Source organism: Myotis davidii, unplaced genomic scaffold, assembly GCF_000327345.1.
Source record: "Myotis davidii unplaced genomic scaffold, ASM32734v1 scaffold89, whole genome shotgun sequence".
NCBI lineage: Eukaryota > Metazoa > Chordata > Mammalia > Chiroptera > Vespertilionidae > Myotis > Myotis davidii.
Window position 1 is genome coordinate 653,212 of NW_006300372.1, and position 8,345 is coordinate 661,556.

At 55.9% G+C, this 8,345-nt stretch overlaps 1 long non-coding RNA gene across 1 annotated transcript in view; it reads left to right on the forward strand.

The window, feature by feature from the left end:
* Positions 1 to 966: 966 nt before the first annotated feature.
* The window catches only part of LOC107185167, a 17,185-nt gene continuing 9,806 nt past the window's right edge, over positions 967 to 8,345 (forward strand). Inside the window, exons 1-2 of the long non-coding RNA XR_001516084.1 lie at positions 967 to 1,205; positions 2,589 to 2,672. This is a non-coding gene — a long non-coding RNA (uncharacterized LOC107185167). The remainder of the gene's footprint in view (positions 1,206 to 2,588; positions 2,673 to 8,345) is intronic.

The following is an 8,345-nucleotide window of genomic DNA, read 5'->3' on the forward strand; positions in this document are numbered from 1 at the left end:
TATATTAAAGAAAAAAAGCAGGACTGAGTGAGGACGGTCCTGAGAGCTGAATAAATGGAGACTGCCTGTCCGAGACCTGGCCACGGGACCCCTGCCTGCGAACCTGGGAGGGCGGGAGAGGGGAACCTGGCAGGAGGGGCACCTGGAGGCACGCAGGGGCTTGTGGGAAGGAGCTCAGCCTACGCCCCCGGGCAGAGTCCACGGAGCACAGCCACGCGCCGCATCCTCTAATTACATGTTGACTTATTAGTCACTATTAATTAAACAGGAGCTTCCTCCTGCCCCAGCCCCAAGTGCTGGGCACCAGGCTCAGAGCCTGGGCTGAGCCAGGCCGCCGGGGTAGAGAAGCAGGGGTGAGGAGAGGCGGGGAGGGAGGTGGCAGGTGAAGGGGATACACAGGGGCAGTCACCGAGTGTCCACTCTGATGAGAAGTGACCCTGGACCTGGGGACTGGGGGCAGGAAACAGGGACAGTCAGGGAGACAGAACGCCACCCCTTCTTCAGCTCCCCATGCCCTGGGACCAGGAGCCCGGATCTGGCGAGCTGGAGAAAGGGTGGACATTTCAAGGCCGGAGGAGGTGTGAGAAGCCAGGGGTTGGCTGTGTCTCCATAACCAGCAAGGTTCCCTGAGCCCGGAGAACTCGTGCACTTGCAGGCTCACTCTCGGAAACTGGGTCTGTGTCGTCATGAACACCCAGCGCTGAGGGGGAGGGAGGGATCACGGGGGACTGAATTACCTTTCAAGTCTAAAGCCTGGATTCCTCCAGGCCCCGCGGGTGGGCGTGTGCACACATCCCCAGAGCATTGTGGGATGCTGGCTGTCACTGGGGAGCCGCAGAGGCTGCTCCAGCTCCTTCAGTCCCGGTTTCCTTCCCTCAGGCAAGGGGAGGGTGGGGCCTGGACCCAGGGTGGGCAGAGGCGGGGACAGGGAGGTCAGGCAAGACTGGGAGGCCTTTGGTTAGAAGCCTGACTGCCGTGTTCTAGCCACACGTGACATGACTTAACCTCTTGGCTTCCTCATCTAAAAAGAACGTAACAATGGTAACAACAGCGTGAGCCAGTCTGACTATGTGCCAGGCACTGGCTGAGCACTTTATTTCTTTATATCCTCACAGCCCTATGTGGTAAGTAAATCAGTCTCATTCTGCAGACGAGGAACCAGGGGCTCCGAGAGGTTAAGTGATGTTCCTACAGTCACACAGCTGGTAAGTGACAAAGTGGGGACTCTGACCGCAGCGCCTCACCCAGAGTGATGCATGGGCCGTGTCTCAGGTCTCCGTGAGGAGTAAAGGAGTAGCGTACAGAAAGAAGCGTCTAGCCCAGTGGCCGGCACACGGGGTGCTCAAGAAACAGCCAGTGTTAATGTTGTTACTATTTATTCATCGCTACAGGTGCTCAGTTTTCATTTTATGCTGCTCAGGGAGCATCGGGCTGAGAGATGGAGAAGCTGGTCGTGGGGATGGGGGTGGGGGCTGGGAAGGCAGCTGCAGGGAGGCTGTGGTGCAGGGGCAGGGGTGCTGAGGTGGGAAGGGGGTGCTGGATGCAGAAAGCCAGGGAGGCAGGGACAAGGAGAGTAGAGGACTCAGAAGTGAGTGACTGTATTTACATAAAGGTTTTGCTCCGGTGATCGCCTCATTGGTCAGACATCTGGTTTTCCCAGGCAGCCCCTGGGGAAGGGGAGTCAGACAGCATGACTTCGCAGCTCTAAGGCCACCCTCCCAGGCTTGCCGGCACTCGCTGGGCTCAGGACGCTGCCTGCAGAATACGCAGAATGGGCAGAGAGCAGGGGTCTGCCCCTGGAGCTGCCTGGGAGGGAGTGGGAGTCCCTTCTAGCTGCCCGCCAATCTCCTCTCACCTGCTCAGAGCTACAAACAATGGGGTTGACTCCTCCACACACTACCCATCCTGAGCTTCCCTCCTGGGTAAGGGGGCAGGAGATTGTGAGGAGCTGAAGAGGGCACTGAGGAGACCCCTCCATGCTGCTCCCCTCCAGAGTCACCAGAGAAGGGATCCGATGGAGGCAGCCCACCAGGCAGCTGCCCGGGCGCGCCTCTCTCTGAGGGGCGCTAAGGCTTCACTGGTCACTTAACGAGTTGGAGAAAAGAGTGTTTACCAGGCACAGCCTCAGGGTGAGGGGGTGGTGGCGGCAGGAACACTTCCATAAGCTGCTGGGCAGAGAGGTGAGATCCCCACAGGGGCTCAGGCTTCAACAACTGTTCATTAAGCTCCTTGCAGAGGAGGGGCACCTGGGGAACCACAAGGTTTAGGTGTAGCTCAATGGAACTAACTGGCGAGGTCAGGCCAGAGCTGAATTGTTCTGGCTGATGGGGGAGAGGCTGAGAGCTGCAGCGGGGGAGCCCCCCTTCCTGCCCAGGCCTCTGCTGCCCTTCTTCCAGATAAATATTGAACAAATATTAGAAGAGCGTTGGTTTGAAGAGGGACCGAGTTATTAGCCTGTCCTTGGCTCTCTCAGTTTTCAGTCCAGCCCTGTTGCAGAAATACCATAATGATGGCTTTGATGATTCCTTTCCTGTCTTGAGTCATGACTGCCTCCTGTTCATTCATTTATTCATTCTTTCATTCAACAGATGCTGCTAAGCACCTACTGTGTGCCAGACACTGTCCAGGCATGGGATACAACAGCAAACTGCTTCCTCTCTTCCACTGCTCAGGTGCGATCGAAGGAGCAGAGATCTGGGGCCTTTCGTGTGCCTAGATGGGGTTGCGGTGGGGGTGGGGGATCAGAATAGGCCTCAGGCTTGGGCTCGGAGCTCAGGTGGAACCCATCTCCTTGGGTGATAGGGAACTGGGGTGGAAGGGTTTTTGTGTGCCTGTGATAGGGAACTGGGGTGGAAGGGTTTTTGTGTGCCTCAGGACCAGGTGTGTGCTTGTATGGTCATGCCTTGTCGGGGAAAGTGTGTGTGTGTGTGTGTGTGTGTGTGTGTGTTTCTCCCCCCGCAGAGCTCAGGCTGGGCTGCTGGGGCGCGGTGTGGGAGGCAGAGGGAACAGTAAAGGATGCCAGGCTCTTCCCTCAGCCCCTATGAGAGCCCCCCCCCCCCCCCGGCTTGTCTGCTGGAGGGGTGTGCTAGGAGGGTGCCGCCCACAGGAAACAAGCACCCAAATGGAGACTAAGTTGGCTGTGATTTCTGTCAATCACCCAGGGAGGAGACCCGCAGGAAGGCCAGGAGGCAGCAGGGACCCTGAGGCTTGAAGTCATCCTCCTGAAAAATGTCAGACACTGGCTTAGAGAGCATGTGCTCCCTCCCCACCCTTCTCAGCTCTGCTCAGCTGCCTGGGCTTCTGGGCATTATTCCAATACTGAAAGGTATGAAGGGGCCCCAGTCCTGGCAGCCTGCCCCTCCCTCACACGGCTTGGGGTAAGGAGGGGAGGGAAGGTCTGAAGTCAGGCCTTCTGCTCCTCTAGACTGTAGCCTTGACCTGGACCCTCCTGAAGGAGACCAATCAGAATGTTCTCTGAGACTTTGGAGAAAAGCAAGAAAACTGGGAGCTGGGTCTCACGTGCCGAAAAGGGGGGTTGTTTGCACAGGCATCCCGCCCCCTCCCCCAGCCCCCGCCACACACACAATTGCACACATACTGTCTGACGGCATGAGCTGTGTCCTTGCTCTGTCTATTTTCAGTCAGAACTGGAAGAAAAGGATGTTTGGGGGCCACACCACCAGCCCCAGCTCCTGCTGCCAGCACCCAGACCATATGGTGCAGGGGTACAGGAGGAGCCCCAAGTCCCAGTTCCTCAGGAAGGGGGGACAATCCTCCCTTCCACCTGCCAGCACAGGTGCTGGGCCTGATGGCTGTAACGAGGGGACATCCTCGGGATTGGGGGTGGGGTGGAGCGCTGCCTCCGCTCCCTGCCTGCACATGCAGCTCTGCACTAGATCTTCGGGAGAGCAGCAAAAGGTGGAAAAGAAGAAAGACCCAGCTTGGTCTCCTGAAAATAGAACTCGGGTAGCTCTGAGTGCTTTCCTTTGTGAGCTCTTTGAGTGGAACCCCTGCTTCCTCCTTCAAGGTTTAGACATCCTGCCCTCTATTCCGAGGTGCTGGGGGCTGGCTCTTCCTTAGTGGGAGGTTCGCAGGAGGCCTGAGACCAGACTCTCCTCCACCCACCCTCCCAGCAGAGCAGGGGGCGGAGAGGGAGGACTTTTTCAGTGTCCCCACCTCCCAGCAGGAGGCTTTTAGACGCCCTGGCTAAAAACCCACAGCTGCTGCTGTCATTACTGTAGGTTAGAGAAAGGCAGTTCAAGTGGCAGGAGGGCGTAGTTGTCAGGGTTGGACTCTGCAGTCAGATGGACCTGGGTTCATGTCCCGACTCCTCTACCAGCTGTGTGACATCGAAGAAGTGGCTAACCCGCTCTGAATCTGTCTGCTCCTCTGTAAAGTAGGGACAATTATAGGTCCTGCCCCATAGGATTGCCGAGGATTACAGGAGATAACGTGAGAAAATGCACACAGTAAGCGCCCAGCTGTTAGCTGAGGACATTGGAAACGCAGACTCAGCCCTCACTTGTGTCTGAAACCAACATGGTGGCTGATCGGAAGCCCACGTTGCTGAGATTTCCTCTTGGATCTGCCTGACTCCGCTCACCCATCACTGCCCCCCACACCGCCAGCCTCTGACTCCCAGGAGAAGGCAACCTGTAGGCCACCCTGTACCTGCAGAGCTGGGAAAGCTGTTCCCTTCAGCCGTCAAGGGCAGGCTGCGGGAGAGAAGGTGCGGGGCATCAGGGAAGAGGGCAGAAATGACAGAGGGAAGGCTCGCTGCACAAACACACTCGGCACGAGTTTCTGGGGGCGGTAAGACTTTGGAGGAACAGGTGGGTGGGGTCACAGACAAACCTCAAGGGGGCCCAGGGACCTCCGGAACGTGTATTCCAAGAGAGGATCCAAGCTGTTTGTTTGCAGATTCTCCGAGGAATCTGAGACCCCAAATTGGTTAAGAACCACGCTGGACTCCGGTCTGGAAGTCAGGAGGTCTGGGCATTAGATTTCACCTGCCGCTCACTCCTCAGGCAGCAAGCTTCCTCCTAACTTTCCCCATCTGCTCCAGGAGGGGTAAGGCCAACTGGGGTTCATGGTCCAGGTGGGGCATCCCCAGGCTCTGCGAAGCCTGGTGAGAAGTGATGGAGAAGATAAGGAGAACTGGGGCTTGGGAGGCGGGGTCCCAGGAAAGTGGGAGGGGGCTCTGTCCCACCCCTTCCCAGGAGCCCACTTGCTCCATCAGCCAACATGTCAGCCAGCCAGCCGCCAGGAACTGAGCTGCATCCCTCCACCAACCCGGGAGGCTGTTGCCATGGCAACTTCATATTTATCCACTTTAGCTCCTAATTAAGGGGAAAAGCATATAACATATTGGATGTCAAGGAGGCTTTGTGAGCCTCAATTTAGTGGCTGTGCCTGGATGTCAAACTCAAGCGTGATTGCTGTTAATCACCTTCCAAATTACCAAGACAGGTCACAAAGGGGAAGGTCCCTCAGCCATGAGGGCAGCGGGCACCAGGGGAGATGATGCAGTGATGGGGGCAGGAAGAGGGATCTGTTCTGCATTATGACCTGGGGGCTGCTGGGTGAATGCTGACTCGGGGGTGCCCGATTATAAGGTCTATGAGGACAATGGCTAGGTCTGTTCCCACTGACCCTGAGTCATGGATCTCCACTCTGGGGATTCACATATCAAGGCCCTTGGTCTGCAGAGAGGGACTGACTGATGGGTGAGCTAAGAAGCATGTAAGGACCATCTGGTGGCCTCTGATGTCAGAAAGAAGATTGACAGATGACCAGGGCTGGTAAATGCAGCCGACCTGATAGCTGGATGCATGGATGATGTCACATGGTAGATGGAAGGCCCGGTGTGGGGGTCTGCCTAGGAGGGGCTGACAGGGTGGCTGCATTCACCAGGGCATCTGGGATCTCTCAAGGGAGTGCCTGGCCTCTCACCCCAACTCTGAACCCAGGGCCTTCTCAGGCGCCAGCCAGTCAGAGCAAGCCCTGCTGGGGTGCGTCTGGCCTGCCGTTGGGGCTGTGGCCAGAGCCACATTCCTGGGAGAGGCTCCAGCGGGTCTCTGGGGATGTGGGAAGTGGGGAGTGGAGATTAATAGAGTAAGGTCAGGCGTGGGGGGCACCGGAGGGAGGACGTCTGCAGAGTGGTTAAGAGCATGAGTGATGGGGCCAGGCAGACCTAGCCTAGAGTTTCATCTTGGCTGGGTACAGCTGTGTGACTTTGATCAAGTCACCTAACCTCTCTATGCTGTGCTTTCCTCATCCGTCAGGTTGGGGTGATGATAATTCATACCGCACAGGGCTTTGTGAGGATTTAACACAATGATAAATGTAAGGAGCTTAGGGCAGTGCCTGGCACATGGTAAGCTATTTAGACATTTTTATCAAAAGAGGCAGGCCTGGAAAGGAGGGGCAAGCATGTGTGACTGAGGGCTGGGCCTGGGCAGGTAATGGGGCACTTTCTCTCTGTCCCCTTTTGATCAAGGCTCCCAGAGAAAGAACTCAAAGAAGGGAACCCTGATGAAGGCTGGGAGCTGAGCGTGGCTCTGGGAACAATTGGAACCTGCTGGGCCTGCGTGGGTTGGTTTTCAGTCTCAGAGAGGGTGATGGGGAAGGCGGCCTTTGTTCTCACAGTACTGATGTCACTAAGGGCCAGAAAGGACCGTAGTGGAGCCGAACGTGGAGATCATTAGAACTACCTGGGGTGATTGCACAAGATCTACTGTCTTGGCTCACCCCAGATCTCCTGAGTGAGAGCCGTGGGTGGGACCTGGGAAATGGGTTTTAAACACTCTCAGGCGGGTCTTACCGTCATCCAAGCTGGGGACTTACCTTGTCAAAACCAGAGAGTTTGGAGCTGGAAGAGCCCTCTTTGTCCAGTGGTGGACAAACCCTCCCCCGCCTCTTTACCTTTTACATATAGTATCCGGTTTCCACTTGAAAACTGTGTTTGAGAAAAGAAAAAAATCCTACAGCTTAAAAGTTTGGGAAATGTCTATTATGGTAATAATAATAATTATAGCTAACATTTATTGATTGTTTACTGTGAGCTTGGCACGATGCTAAGTGCTTCGCGAGGATTGTCTCTTTCAATCCGCTCACTGGGTGCTGAAGTAAGCCAGGTCATTTATAAAGTTGGGGAAACAGGTTCAGAGAGGGATGTCAAAGGTCACATGATTTGTTAGTGGAGGATCCAGGATTCAGACCTAGGCATTCTGAATCCATGATTGGGCCACCTTCTCCTTCTACAGTTGGGGAAACAGGAGGCCCAGAGAAGTGAAGTGACACACAGCAAATTGGAGGCAAATTAGAACCCCTTCTCTTCCTCCTGCTTCCCATCCTCACCTCTTCAGACACATTTTGCTGAGAAAAGTTAGGACAGACTGGCCTGAGGGAAAGGATCTCAACTCTGTCCCCATGAGAGGCAGAGTCCTGGAAATTGCAGGTGAGGTAGAAGGAGGTTGGCAGATTCCTGACTTAAGGGAGAAGGGGAAGCTTGGAGGGAAGGGGTCACTTGGGACATGGCAGCCATGTCTGTGGCAGCCTTGCGGGCCTGGTAGGAGGAGTTGCCATGGCCTGGTTTCCGCAGATGCGGGCTGCAGCCGTCAAAAAAAAGGCTATTAAGAGAAAATGCTTTGCAAGGAGCTGAGCAGCTGGGAGCATAGATCATCAGAGGACTTGAATGGGAGGCTTTGTCCCTCCAGGGGCCTGGTAGGCACTTGCTCCAGGGTCTGTGTCTGGGACACTGGCTGGTCAAGAGGCCAAGGGGAGTCACCCCCCAGAAGGCTCCATTCCCCCCTGCCTTCCTGTTCCTGGCCTCCCCCCAGCACTGTCCTACATCCAGGGTGGCCTGGTGGTGAAGAACACAGGCCCTGGGGACTGACACCAGGGCCACATTCATATTACTGAGAAGCTCAGTGCCTCAGTTTCCTTATTTGTAAAATGGAACCAGGAAGAGTAGGCTCTCGTCATGTTAGGAGGATGGAGGACGAAGATGGAGTTAATGCTTTGGTCGTGCTGGCTCTTGTGGATGTTCCTCCTCCTGGTTTCTGTCCATCTCAGGCCCTCGCAGGGTGTGAACTCCTCTCCCTGGTTCCCACCCCAGCAACCAGCCAGGGGCTCGGGACAGGACAGGTCTCCTGGTGGAGGAGAGGCTGTGTGTGGAGAGAAGGGAAAGCTTCGGGCCAGGTCCCATCCCCGAAGAAAGAGCTCTGTGATCGCCTTTGGCTCCACTTCCACTCTGAACACCCTCACAGCCCTAAATCTGTGTGTTCTTTCCGACCCAGGCTTTTGCCCAGCTGTTTCCTCTGCCTGGAACGTTCGTTCTCCTC